This window comes from Pongo pygmaeus, chromosome 22 (assembly GCF_028885625.2).
Source record: "Pongo pygmaeus isolate AG05252 chromosome 22, NHGRI_mPonPyg2-v2.0_pri, whole genome shotgun sequence".
In the NCBI taxonomy this organism is placed as follows: domain Eukaryota; kingdom Metazoa; phylum Chordata; class Mammalia; order Primates; family Hominidae; genus Pongo; species Pongo pygmaeus.
This window is the reverse complement of record NC_072395.2, coordinates 58,907,425-58,922,431: the sequence shown is the minus strand read 5'-3', so window position 1 is coordinate 58,922,431 and position 15,007 is coordinate 58,907,425.

Here is a 15,007-nt window from a genome sequence, read left to right as displayed (position 1 = left end):
CACGCCTGCCCCAGGCTTCCCAGGTAGACTGTGCCAAACTCAAGGAACTGCTCAAGCTTAACTTAGACAAACTGTCCCAGAACTTAGAGAAGGGGCAAAAGGCTGGTATAAGCTGATTCCAAAACCAGCTAAAGATAATCTGAGCTTTTGCCTGCTCAGCTGCTGGGTGCTGTTCCCAGGCCAAACCGAGGGTGGGGCTGCTTGTTCTCTCGGCCCAGTAACGAGACGCAGATGAACTGGGAGAGGAGGGAATTAACCGATTACAGGGAGAAGGCCTGGAAATTATCGCCAGACCAACGTTTTCCAGAGCTTGTGTGCCTTCTAAGCTCTGTGTCTGCATGTAAGTGTGCGCTCATCTAAAGACATAAGTGATGAACTTCTCATCTATCACTAAGGCCTGAGTCCTGAAGACCCTCCTCTGGAGCCTCAGTGGATTTGCTGAATCTAACTGGGCGCAGGTGCTGGGGTGATCACCCTTATCTTGCCCTCTGCTAAATCACAGAGGTTTAGGGAGCTCCTTTAGTTTCCAAGGAAGCTCGTTTGTGGAGGTCTGGGGAGTTTCTTCAGACCCCAGTAAAACTTGTTTAATCCTAAACAGGTCCTGTTAAGAATTCCTTCATTATCTTGTCACGCTTCAAGGCCCTGGAGAGGCCTGGGCAAAACTCTCAGGGGAGTTCTGTTACAGTCCAGCCTTTGCATAAGGGCGCTGGCTCTATCAGCTTTTAATATTTCACCTCATCACTCAGTCGGTGTGGAAACAGTTGTTCCGGGGGGCTGCGTGAGTGAGACCTGGCTTGCCTCGGTACCATTCCTGTTGTGCTTGGCACACAACAATGAAACAAACAGCAGGCCCATGAAGGAAAATATCCTAAATAAAATATTAGCTTGCCAAACCCAACAGTGTATGCTTTTAAAACCACACATGATCAAGCAACGCTTGTCTGTGAATGTGAGGCGCATGCATTGGGAGGTCTGTCGTGTAGCTCACCATAGTCACGGGCTAAATGGAGAAAAGCATCTCAGCCAATGCAGAAAGCACATCCCACAAGGTTCAATACCCATTAGTGATACAAACTCTTAGCAAAGTGAGGAGAGAGGGAAAGTTGCCTAATTTCAAGTTTTACTACTGGATGTCCTGGCTGTGGGATATGACGAGGTTTCTCTTCAAATAGCCTTATCAATCTTTTAATTCATAGCACCCCCCACACTTTTTTCCTTTTTCCTTTCTGCCTTTGTTAGATGCCCAGGCACGCCACAGTACCAGCTATTATCAGTACCAGCTCACATTCCTTTCCTTATTTGGAAAGAGGACTAACTTTCTAGCTCACTACAGACACCCCTTCCCCTTTCCTCTCTTTTACGTGCTCACCTTATCTAAAAAAATTCAAATGTTTAGCCAACCGGGATTAGATCGTACGACCTGACCCCGGCCAACGGGGAAGAGGCACAGGGGCAGGGGCAGGACTTGTCTCAGGAAGAAAGGCTCTCGCGCCCCTTTGTTCAGATGTGCTTTCATGGCGACTGGCCAAGGAGGCACCCCTCTGCGCAGAAGTAAAATTGCTTGGCTAAGAATCCTTTGTTTGAGTGTTCAATGTCCTTAGGATTTTGAGTGTAGAAAGAGAAAGAAAGAAATGCAAAGATTGGAAGGGAAGAGAGACAGCTGTCATCTGCAGGTGACATAATCCAGCCACAGAAACCATCAGAATCACCAGCCAAAGACAATTTAGCAAAGTTGCCAGATACAAGATGAAATTAAAAGTCAATAGCTTGGGATTCAGCCCGGAGATGTGTCGAGCTGGAAGGAACAGTAGAGTAAGAAGAGAAAACTCGAAATGGAGCAGGGCCCCAAACACAGAAGTGGAGGGAAATCTTAAGTCCCTTCAGGGGAAATTCCAGGCACGTCGCTGCCTTTAAAAAACACCATGGAATACTATGCAGCCATAAAAAATGATGAGTTCATGTCCTTTGTAGGGACATGGATGAAGCTGGAAACCATCATTCTCAGCAAACTATCGCAAGGACAAAAAACCAAACGCTGCATGTTCTCACTCATAGGTGGGAATTGAACAATGAGAACACATGGACACGGGAAGGGGAACATCACACACTGGGGACTGTTGTGGGGTAGGGGGAGAGGGGAGGGATAGCATTAGGAGATATATACCTAATGCTAAATGATGAGTTACTGGGTGCAGCACACCAACATGGCACACGTATACATATGTAACAAACCTGCACGTTGTGCACATGTATCCTAGAACTTAAATTATAATAATAATAAAAGTAAAAAAAAAAAAAAAAAGTCAGTGAGCAGCCTGACAAGCAAGAAGGTCAGAACAGCTTAAAGCAACAGCCAAGGAGGTGACAGACCGAATGCTTGGTTCCCCAGAGAAACGAAAGATCCTGTCACTCACAGACATCGGACAGGGTGGGGACACTGAGGACTGAACTGGGACCACCATTCTCTGTCCTCAATGTCCTCCTGAGGGGCCTGGAGGAAGTCACGCCCATGGGCCAGAGCTAACATTCCTTTCTGATGGCCCCGGGTTTTCAGGTAAAGTTTCCTTCCCTTCCTTAACCAATGGCAAATCAGAGAATATGACCTGTAGCCCTCGGCTTCGAGATGTCCCACCCTTTAGGGGAAGCCAATGGGCAGCCCCGGTATTGATCTCTGGCTTTGCCCGTGACCTCTGCCTCCGGCTTTTGGTAACCCTGAGCCGGAAGCCGTCAGAGAGTGCAAGTCTTAAGCACGGGTTTCCCGATTCTCCTTGCCTGGCGCCCTGCAATGAACGCCTCGCTTTCTCTCGCTGCAAATCCCCATGTCGGGGCTCGGTTTTCTGTGCTGGGCAGGCCGACCCCAGTTCCATTCAGTAACAAACTGGGCAAACTGCAGATTAACAACTTTTCTTGAGCCTGTCACAGAACCGAGGTCACAGGACAAATCTCTAGCCTGAAATCCAGAGACAGGCACCTGCAGGGTCCTGGCATTTTCTTACCTGAAGGCACAGCAGAGGGCAAGATGGTTGAACTGGAAATTTTATAACAAACTGCTGAAGGCTGTGAGCTTCAGGGAAGTGTGGAGCCCCTGGGAGCCGCAGACAGAGTGAACTTCCATCTTTTTGCAGACTCTGCCTCCAGGAACCCCCCTAGGTGCCCATGGGGAAGACAGGGCGAACTCCAAGAAAGGTTTAGCCCCTGGTGCTGGCTGGGGAGGGATGCCCAGACCACCTCCCACCTCTGGAGGGAGCCTTAATCTTCAGGATGCTGTGAAGGGTGGTTAGAGGGGATGGAGAGAAAGCAGCTCTGCCCCCAGGGCAGGTGTGTTCAGGCCCAGGCTACACCTCAGGGAGGGCCTGGTTACTTCTAGAAGCGGAGTCAGGGGCTGGGTATTTTCTGTTTTTTGACGAAGGTGTGTGTCTTACAATTATGCGTTGTATCAGGTATTTAGGTTCTCTGTACTTTTGTGTATCTTTGTTATCTTTTATGGTAAGAATTTAAGTGAGTTATTCAATATGGAAACAGAGTAAGAATATAATTTACAAAGATTGTGAAGGAGGGGCAGGCATGGTGGGGAGTTTAGAGCTAACTCCTCATCTGTCCTGGCAGGAAACAGCAGGAGAGGTGGGGTCAGACCCAACAACAGCTGCGAGCTTTTCTGTACTGAGATGTCTCCTCCCCCAGCCGCCCTCCCTTGAGGAGGAGCCACAGTACCCTGGAGGAGGCGGGCAGGAGGGGTGTGTGTACGAGGCCAGGCCTGGGACAGTCTCTGCCCTGAGGACAGGTTTCACTCAGGAGGTAATAGTTTTTGTGCTTTGTAAAAGGCCACTCTGGAGAAGGAGGGTGGCTGTGTCGCGGTGGAGAAGGTGGGTGTGTGGCTGCTCTGGACACAGCATGGGACCCTCGAAAGGGGTCGAACCCTCCTGGGGGTTGGAACAGGGCCGGGGCTTTTGGACAAGCCCTGCCTGTCGTCTTGGGCAAGGTTCTCAGCCCAGTGCCCTGGTGCACCCTTCACTTGCTGGTGCCCCCGAGGCCACCCCGCCCCAGAGTCACAGGTCACAGTTTCCACAGGACACGCAGGGGCGAGGTGGCACCTGACGGCCTCAGGACCCAGAGGAGGCATCTTATAAAGGCACGTAGTCCAGGTCTTCCTCATAATCCTTAGACGTGAAAGCTCGGGGGGAATCCAGGCACTCGCTGCCATTCCCGGGTGGGCGCGTCACCGCCGCCCACTCACAGCATCGCAGACCCCGGCGGTGGTCGCATCCCAGCCCATCAGGCCCAGGCTGGGAGCATGGCCCTGTGGGTACTGAGGGTACTCCCGTGCCCACCTGTGGGTCAGTGCCCGTGCAGAGGCACCTGGAAGCGTCCTTGTCAAAAAGAGAACAGAATCTACAAAGCTTCTGTGACCAGCTCCCACCTGTGGGAATTCCGGGGGCCAAGGAGTGAGGTCGGCGTCACACCAGGAGGCGTTGGGGTGGATGCCTGGGCTCCTCAAGCCAGTCATGTGACGACACAGGGCACCAGGAGGGGCTGGTGGGCGACGGTCGGAGGGGCAGACAGGTCTGCTCAGGGGTGGTGCTGCCTTCGGGAATCCTCACAGCCAGGCGCTGCTTTTTCTTTTTTTTTGAGACAGGGTCTCACTCTGTCGCCCGGGCTGGAGTGCAGTGGCGTGATCTTGGCTCACCGCAGCCTCGACCTCCTGGACTCAAGCGATCCTCCCACCTCCTCAGCCTCGAGAGCAGCTGGGACTACCGGCATGCGCCACCACACCCAGCTAAGTTTTGTATTTTTAGTAGAGATGGGGTTTTGCCACTTCGGCCAGGCTGGTCTCCAACTCCTGGGCTCAAGGGATCCGCCCACCTTGGCCTCCCAAAGTGCTGGGATGACAGGCATGAGCCACCGCGCCCGGCCCATATGCTTCTGCTGGAACATTTGCTTTTCTCAAAATGTCCTAGAGTGTGTTTTTTATTACTGTGTAGCTCTGCACTTAATATAGTTGTATCCAACTTCTCCAAATTAGAAGACAATCCCCATGGGAGGTAAAGAGAAGTTATTCTCTGGGTGACGCTGAACGAAGCCGATGAAGCAGCCGGCACTTGGCATGAAGTGGGTGAAGAGCACACGCCCACGTGGGGTGTGTTTCAGGTCTCGCCACAGCCATACGTCCTTTCACCAACCAACAAACCTCTTCTTCATCCTTTTAGCATGACCTTTTTTACTCCTGTCAAAGTAGTTTTTATATATTTTTATAGCCTTGTGCGTTCGAGGATTGAAAGTGGAAATTGTTATTTGATGTATTTCGTGGTGCAGGAAAACTCATCATGAACCTTTACCTCAGAGGAACATGAGATCATCCCAGGTAAGCCATGGAGCTTGTCCTCGGCTCCTTACAAGCATCAGCCCAACGGCCAACACCAAGTGCGGCTCCCAGCGGGTCCGGGCTGTGCCTGCGGCAAACGGCTCCTCCCTCCCTGCCCTCTGGAGGCGGTGAGTCTCCACGCTGCCTCGTCTCCTCATCCTAGAGTCAAGGTGCTCTTCCAAAGCAGGATGGACGGGGGCCTGGGCAGGGCCGAGAACTGTGCTTCCCAACCTCCCAGTGGAGTCTGCCTTTCCCCAGGTCTCTTCTGTGCTCTTCTGTGGTTCCCAGGGTTGACTGAGGACATGAGATCATCAACATCCATGGGAACCTGGTGGCGACCTCAGGGAGCTGCTCTCTGTCGAGCTGTTGACGTGCTGGGCTTTTTCCCAACTACCCTTGGTCTTATCAGTAGAAACACCTAAAAATGCAGCCCTGCCCCGGTCAACCTGAAATCCACCCATGCAACTCTGGGTAAGAGGAGCCCCTCCCCCAGGCCTCCTTCCTCCACCTTCCCCGTGTCTGTCAACACACCGCACAGCCGGCATCACTAGCCTTAGCCATGTTGAGGCGAATACTGGTCCCCAGAGAAGGCCTCACTCCCACCCTCGGATCCTCAGAGTTGGATGTGAACGCCCATGGCTGAGCTGCAGGGTGCCTTGGATTTCCACGTGTCCAAACCCTGGGCAATTCTGAGGCCGGCCAGTCCCACGACGTTATCCTCTGTTTTATAAAACTGCCGGCACTGGTGCTAAGTGATGTCCACCAGGAATAAGAGGTGGCCACTGACTGGATGTTGCCACGGTTCCTGAGAACAGTTTATTCGTCTGCTAAATATTAGTATATTTATTACATTAATTTTTATTTTTTTATTTTTATTTTTTTAGAGGGTTTTTATTTTATTTCATTTTATTTTTTTTATATATATATATTTTATTATTATTATACTTTAAGTTTTAGGGTACATGTGCACAATGTGCAGGTTAGTTACATATGTATACATGTGCCATGCTGGTGCGCTGCACCCATTAACTCGTCATCTAGCATTAGGTATATCTCCCAGTGCTATCCCTCCCCCCTCCCCCCACCCCACAACAGTCCCCAGAGTGTGATGTTCCCCTTCCTGTGTCCATGTGTTTTCATTGTTCAATTCCCACCTATGAGTGAGAATATGCAGTGTTTGGTTTTTTGTTCTTGCAATAGTTTACTGAGAATGATGATTTCCAATTTCATCCATGTCCCTACAAAGGACATGAACTCATCATTTTTTATGGCTGCACAGTATTCCATGGTGTATATGTGCCACATTTTCTTAATCCAGTCTATCATTGTTGGACATTTGGGTTGGTTCCAAGTCTTTGCTATTGTGAATAGTGCCGCAATAAACATACGTGTGCATGTGTCTTTATAGCAGCATGATTTATAGTCCTTTGGGTATATACCCAGTAATGGGATGGCTGGGTCAAATGGTATTTCTAGTTCTAGATCCCTGAGGAATCGCCACACTGACTTCCACAAGGGTTGAACTAGTTTACAGTCCCACCAACAGTGTAAAAGTGTTCCTATTTCTCCACATCCTCTCCAGCACCTGTTGTTTCCTGACTTTTTAATGATTGCCATTCTAACTGGTGTGAGATGGTATCTCATTGTGGTTTTGATTTGCATTTCTCTGATGGCCAGTGATGGTGAGCATTTTTTCATGTGTTTTTTGGCTGCATAAATGTCTTCTTTTGAGAAGTGTCTGTTCATGTCCTTCGCCCACTTTTTGATGAGGTTGTTTGTTTTTTTCTTGTAAATTTGTTGGAGTTCATTGTAGATTCTGGATATTAGCCCTTTGTCAGATGAGTAGGTTGTGAAAATTTTCTCCCATTTTGTAGGTTGCCTGTTCACTCTGATGGTAGTTTCTTTTGCTGTGCAGAAGCTCTTTAGTTTAATTAGATCCCATTTGTCAATTTTGGCTTTTGTTGCCATTGCTTTTGGTGTTTTAGTCATGAAGTCCTTGCCCATGCCTATGTCCTGAATGGTAATGCCTAGGTTTTCTTCTAGGGTTTTTATGGTTTTCGGTCTAACGTTTAAGTCTTTAATCCATCTTGAATTGATTTTTGTATAAGGTGTAAGGAAAGGATCCAGTTTCAGCTTTCTACATATGGCTAGCCAGTTTTCCCAGCACCATTTATTAAATAGGGAATCCTTTCCCCATTGCTTGTTTTTCTCAGGTTTGTCAAAGATCAGATAGTTGTAGATATGTGGCGTTATTTCTGAGGGCTCTGTTCTGTTCCATTGATCTATATCTCTGTTTTGGTACCAGTACCATGCTGTTTTGGTTACTGTAGCCTTGTAGTATAGTTTGAAGTCAGGTAGTGTGATGCCTCCAGCTTTGTTCTTTTGGCTTAGGATTGACTTGGTGGTGCGGGCTCTTTTTTGGTTCCATATGAACTTTAAAGTAGTTTTTTCCAATTCTGTGAAGAAAGTCATTGGTAGCTTGATGGGGATGGCATTGAATCTGTAAATTACCTTGGGCAGTATGGCCATTTTCACAATATTGATTCTTCCTACCTATGAGCATGGAATGTTCTTCCATTTGTTTGTATCCTCTTTTATTTCCTTGAGCAGTGGTTTGTAGTTCTCCTTGAAGAGGTCCTTCACGTCCCTTGTAAGTTGGATTCCTAGGTATTTTATTCTCTTTGAAGCAATTGTGAATGGGAGTTCACTCACGATTTGGCTCTCTGTTTGTCTGTTGTTGGTGTATAAGAATGCTTGTGATTTTTATACATTGATTTTGTATCCTGAGACTTTGCTGAAGTTGCTTATCAGCTTAAGGAGATTTTGGGCTGAGACGATGGGGTTTTCTAGATATACAATCATGTCGTCTGCAAACAGGGACAATTTGACTTCCTCTTTTCCTAATTGAATACCCTTTATTTCCTTCTCCTGCCTAACTGCCCTGGCCAAAACTTCCAACACTATGTTGAATAGGAGTGGTGAGAGAGGGCATCCCTGTCTTGTGCCAGTTTTCAAAGGGAATGCTTCCAGTTTTTGCCCATTCAGTATGATATTGGCTGTGGGTTTGTCATAGATGGCTCTTATTATTTTGAGATATGTCCCATCAATACCTAATTTATTGAGAGTTTTTAGCATGAAGGGTTGTTGAATTTTGTCAAAGGTCTTTTCTGCATCTATTGAGATAATCATGTGGTTTTTGTCTTTGGTTCTGTTTATATGCTGGATTACATTTATTGATTTGCGTATATTGAACCAGCCTTACATCCCAGGGATGAAGCCCACTTGATCATGGTGGATAAGCTTTTTGATGTGCTGCTGGATTCAGTTTGCCAGTATTTTATTGAGGATTTTTGCATCAATGTTCATCAAGGATATTGGTCTAAAATTCTCTTTTTTGGTTGTGTCTCTGCCAGGCTTTGGTATCAGGATGATGCTGGCCTCATAAAATGAGTTAGGGAGGATTCCCTCTTTTTCTATTGATTGGAATAGTTTCAGAAGGAATGGTACCAGTTCCTCCTTGTACCTCTGGTAGAATTCGGCTGTGAATCCATCTGGTCCTGGACTTTTTTTGGTTGGTAAGCTATTGATTATTGCCACAATTTCAGCTCCTGTTATTGGTCTATTCAGAGATTCAACTTCTTCCTGGTTTAGTCTTGGGAGAGTGTATGTGTCGAGGAATTTATCCATTTCTTCTAGATTTTCTAGTTTATTTGCGTAGAGGTGTTTGTAGTATTCTCTGATGGTAGTTTGTATTTCTGTGGGATCGGTGGTGATATCCCCTTTATCATTTTTTATTGTATCTATTTGATTCTTCTCTCTTTTTTTCTTTATTAATCTTGCTAGCGGTCTACCAATTTTGTTGATCCTTTCAAAAAACCAGCTCCTGGATTCATTAATTTTTTGAATGGTTTTTTATGTCTCTATTTCCTTCAGTTCTGCTCTGATTTTAGTTATTTCTTGCCTTCTGCTAGCTTTTGAATGTGTTTGCTCTTGCTTTTCTAGTTCTTTTAATGGTGATGTTAGGGTGTCAATTTTGGATCTTTCCTGCTTTCTCTTATGGGCATTTAGTGCTATAAATTTCCCTTTACACACTGCTTTGAATGCATCCCAGAGATTCTGGTATGTTGTGTCTTAGTTCTCGTTAGTTTCAAAGAACATCTTTATTTCTGCCTTCATTTCGTTATGTACCCAGTAGTCATTCAAGAGCAGGTTGTTCAGTTTCCATGTAGTTGAGCGGTTTTGAGTGAGATTCTTTATCCTGAGTTCTAGCTTGATTGCACTGTGATCTGAGAGACAGTTTGTTATAATTTCTCTTCTTTTACGTTTACTGAGGAGAGCTTTACTTCCAACTATGTGGTCAATTTTGGAATAGGTGTGGTGTGGTGCTGAAAAAAATGTATATTCTGTTGATTTGGGGTGGAGAGTTCTGTAGATGTCTGTTAGTTCCGCTTGGTGCAGAGCTGAGTTCAATTCCTGGGTATCCTTGTTGACTTTCTGTCTCGTTGATCTGTCTAATATTGACAGTGGGGTGTTAAAGTCTCCCATTATTAATGTGTGGGAGTCTAAGTCTCTTTGTAGGTCACTCAGGACTTGCTTTATGAATCTGGGTGCACCTGTATTCGGTGCACATATATTTAGGATAGTTAGCTCTTCTTGTTGAATTGATCCCTTTACCATTATGTAATGGCCTTCTTTGTCTCTTTTGATCTTTGTTGGTTTAAAGTCTGTTTTATCAGAGACTAGGATTGCAACCCCTGCCTTTTTTTGTTTTCCATTTGCTTGGTAGATCTTCCTCCATCCTTTTATTTTGAGCCTATGTGTGTCTCTGCATGTGAGATGGGTTTCCTGAATACAGCACACTGATGGGTCTTGAGTGTTTATCCAATTTGCCAGTCTGTGTCTTTTAATTGGAGCATTTAGTCCATTTACATTTAAAGTTAATATTGTTATGTGTGAATTTGATCCTGTCATTATGATGTTAGCTGGTTATTTTGCTCGTTAGTTGATGCAGTCTCTTCCTAGTCTCGATGGTCTTTACATTTTGGCATGATTTTGCAGCAGCTGGTACCGGTTGTGCCTTTCCATGTTTAGCGCTTCCTTCAGGAGCTCTTTTAGGGCAGGCCTGGTGGTGACAAAATCTCTCAGCATTTGCTTGTCTGTAAAGTATTTTATTTCTCCTTCACTTATGAAGCTTAGTTTGGCTGGATATGAAATTCTGGGTTGAAAATTCTTTTCTTTAAGAATGTTGAATATTGGCCCCCACTCTCTTCTGGCTTGTAGAGTTTCTGCCGAGAGATCCGCTGTTAGTCTGATGGGCTTCCCTTTGAGGGTAACCCGACCTTTCTCTCTGGCTGCCCTTAACATTTTTTCCTTCATTTCAACTTTGGTGAACCTGACAATTATGTGTCTTGGAGTTGCTCTTCTCGAGGAGTATCTTTGTGGTGTTCTCTGTATTTCCTGAATCTGAATGTTGGCGTGCCTGGCTAGATTGGGGAAGTTCTCCTGGATAATATCCTGCAGAGTGTTTTCCAACTTGGTTCCATTCTCCCCGTCACTTTCAGGTACACCAATCAGACGTAGATTTGGTCTTTTCACATAGTCCCATATTTCTTGGAGGCTTTGCTCGTTTCTTTTTATTCTTTTTTCTCTAAACTTCCCTTCTCGCTTCATTTCATTCATTTCATCTTCCATCACTGATACCTTTTCTTCCATTTGATCGCATCGGCTCCTGAGGCTTCTGCATTCTTCACGTAGTTCTCGAGCCTTGGTTTTCAGCTCCATCAGCTCCTTTAAGCACTTCTCTGTATTGGTTATTCTAGTTATACATTCTTCTAAATTTTTTCAAAGTTTTCAACTTCTTTGCCTTTGGTTTGAATATCCTCCCGTAGCTCAGAGTAATTTGATCGTCTGAAGCCTTCTTCTCTCAGCTCGTCAAAGTCATTCTCCATCCAGCTTTGATCCGTTGCTGGTGAGGAACTGCGTTTCTTTGGAGGAGGAGAGGCGCTCTGCTTTTTAGAGTTTCCAGTTTTTCTGCTCTGTTTTTTCCCCATCTTTGTGGTTTTATCTACTTTTGGTCTTTGATGATGGTGATGTACAGATGGGTTTTTGGTGTGGATGTCCTTTCTGTTTGTTAGACAGGACCCTCAGCTGCAGGTCTGTTGGAGTACCTGGCTGGCCTTGTGAGGTGTCAGTCTGTCCCTGCTGGGGGATGCCTCCCAGTTAGGCTGCTCGGGGGTCAGGGGTCAGGGACCCACTTGAGGAGGCAGTCTGCCCGTTCTCAGATCTCCAGCTGCGTGCTGGGAGAACCACTGCTCTCTTCAAAGCTGTCAGACAGGGACATTTAAGTCTGCAGAGGTTACTGCTGTCTTTTTGTTTGTCTGTGCCCTGCCCCCAGAGGTGGAGCCTACAGAGGCAGGCAGGACTCCTTGAGCTGTGGTGGGCTCCACCCAGTTCGAGCTTCCCAGCTGCTTTGTTTACCTAAGCAAGCCTGGGCAATGGCGGGCGCCCCTCCCCCAGCCTCGCTGCTGCCTTGCAGTTTGATCTCAGACTGCTGTGCTAGCAATCAGCGAGACTCTGTGGGCGTAGGACCCTCTGAGACAGGTGCGGGATACAATCGCCTGGTGTGCCGTTTTTTAAGCCCGTCGGAAAAGCGCAGTATTCAGGTGGGAGTGGCCCGATTTTCCAGGTGCCATCTGTCACCCCTTTCTTTGACTAGGAAAGGGAACTCCCTGACCCCTCGCGCTTCCCGAGTGAGGCAATGCCTTGCCCTTCTTCGGCTCATGCACGGTGCGTGCACCCACTGACCTGCGCCCACTGTCTGGCACTCCCTTGTGAGATGAACCCAGTACCTCAGATGGAAATGCAGAAATCACCCGTCTTCTGCATCGCTCACACTGGGAGCTGTAGACCGGAGCTGTTCCTATTCAGCCATCTTGGCTCCTCCCCCCTACATTAATTTTTAAAAAATGAAAGTTCCTGCTTCGTGAGATTTTTACATCAACCATGAGATTCTTTGAAAGCCTTCGAGTTCATGGGCTGGCACTTCTGTGACGGCGTTTACTTAAGACAAACATTCCCACCAAGTACAATTTCAAAAGCTGAATTTTAAAAAATCTGTTGTGATGCTTGAGGGCTTCTGCAGCAGCCTCAGGAGAGGGGCTAGGGTCCTGGAGAGAGGAGAGGCCTGTGAGGTGCGGCGGCGGACCCGGAGTACCATGTACCACTGCTGTGAGGTGCAGCGGTGGACCTGGAGTACCATGTACCACTGGCTCGCTCGGCCAGGCATCTGCAGCTCGTGAACCTCATGCAACAGAAGGCTACGAAGACCAGCAGAAAACTGCTCAAAGCTGGACAGAGCTCTGGTCTAATGGTGCTGGGCAGACGACAAGTCAAGTTCAAAACCCACCCAGGAGGAAGGACCAGTGGACACCCAGAGGCAGCCCTGGGCACTCTGCCCTAAGCGGGGGTGACCTGGGAGCAGAGTAAGCCTCACAAAGTCCGACCCAGCTTCAGTGAGATGAAGGTGATCCATCCCAATGCGAGCCGGCGGGTTGGACAAAGAGCCTCCGGAGGAAGATGGATCATCCAGAGCCCAGCCTCTGTTCAGGAGAGAGGCAAAGAGCAGCCTTGCCGGCTTTAGGATATGCGGTTCATGGAGGAGAATGAAGTTCAAACAGTTCAGCACAAAAGCCGGTTGGTGGGAAGTTCCCTCAGTCCTCAGCCATGTGCCTCTGTGGAATTCCCACAATGGAATTCCCACCGTGGCCAGAGGAGAACCCTCTCCCCCGGGATTGGGCCGGTAGTGCTGAGCACAGCATCACACACGCAGTGGGTGGGGAGGGCCACACCTGCAGCTCCACGGAGCAGACGCACCCTGCTGGGACCACGGGCTCCGCACAGCTCAGTACACCTGCTACGTCTGCTGTGTCTTGTCCTCACACACACTGGCAGTTCTGGATGAAATGGCGGCGAGTCTGCACTAATGCACAGCACGCCAAATGGCATGAAGAGACAAATTATCAATACTCCAGTGACAAAACTCCCTCCCCACATCCCTACATATGTGAATACAGTGGTATGTAACTGGAGTACTATTAGGCAGTTGGAGTTTAAAAACCCATCTGAGCGCAAGTGCGGTGGTACACGCCTGTAATCCCGGCACTTTGGGAAGCCGAGGCAGGTGGCTCACGAGGTCAGGAGTTCGAGACCAGCCTTGCCAATACGGTAAAACCTTGTCTCTACTAAAAATACAAAAATTAGACAGGCATGGTGGCAGATACCTGTGATTCCAGCTACTCAGGAGGCTGAGGCAGGAGAATTGCTTGAACCCGGGAGGCAGAGGTTGCAGAAAACTGAGGTCATGCCATTGCACTCCAGCCTGGGCAACAGGAGCAAAACTCCATCTCAAACAAACAACCAACAACAACAAAAAAACCCATCTGAATTGCTCTTCCATATGGCTTTACACACACACACACATAATATATAGTAGCATATATGTTTCAGAATTATTCCTCACGCCATGATTCAGACTCAATGAGCAGGAAGGAATCGACTGGAGGCTAAATGTATGAAGCAAAATCCTGGGGCCTCAAAACGTTAAAAACAAAGCAAAACACAGCAAAACTCTGCTGCTGACACTGGAAGCTGGAAGCTCCAGGGTCACGACCACAACAATACAGAGAAGAATCATTTGTGATTGGCAGTTGTTGCCAAGAAAATACAGATAATCACAATGACAAAGAAGGAAAAGAAAATGATGAGACGAAAGACGACTTGTATTCTGGAAACCAAAGGACAGAAAGAAGATACAGTTAACACGGCAAGAGAAGCTCCGCTGTGCCATCCAAGGGCCGCCTGGATGAATTCGACTTTGTAAGGACAGCGTCTTTTCCCGTGGCCCGTGACAGGGAGCTGTTGGCGAAGCAGCTTGATTTTACAAAATCATGGTCCCGGTAAGATTTTCAGAGATGTCAACAATGGACGGTGCGATGCTTCTCAAACAGAACGTTCGGAAAAAATTGCAAATGGTCAAATTTTCACAAGACCCAAACTGCCTATTCTAGGACGAATGCCGGCCCATTGTTCGCTGTGAAAATGGCGTTCGACACCAGAGACTTTCTCATGCCAAGCAGGCTCTCAGACGGAGAGCCCCATGCCAGGGGGATGTGTTGATCCGAGGTCACACAGGCCAAAGGGCCTCTGGGGACAGGCCCAGGCTGCTGGGGACGCCTGCCACCCCAGGAGCACCCATTGACCTCGACCCGCCCACGAGCTTACAGAAGGCAGAAGCAGGAGAGGGCACCAGTGACGTGTCTGGCCACTGCCTTAGTTTTGCAGCCGTGTATCAAACGACCGAAGGCGTAGCAGCCGGAGCGGCACCCGGGTATTAACTCACAGTTCCTGGGTCCGGAGTCGGCTCAGCTCAGCTGGCTTCTGTTCTTCAGGGTCTCCCAGGCTGCCATCGGGGAGCCAGTGGTCCACGTTCCCATGCAGAGGCTGGACTGGGGCCGAACCCACTTCTGGGCCCACCCAAGTTGTTGGCAGAATTCATTTCCTTGCAGCTGCAGGAGTGAGCGCTTCAGGTGTTGGCTGGTTGTCAGCTGGAGCTCCCAGGCTCGCTCGGAGAGGTGCCTGCAGTCCACCTCC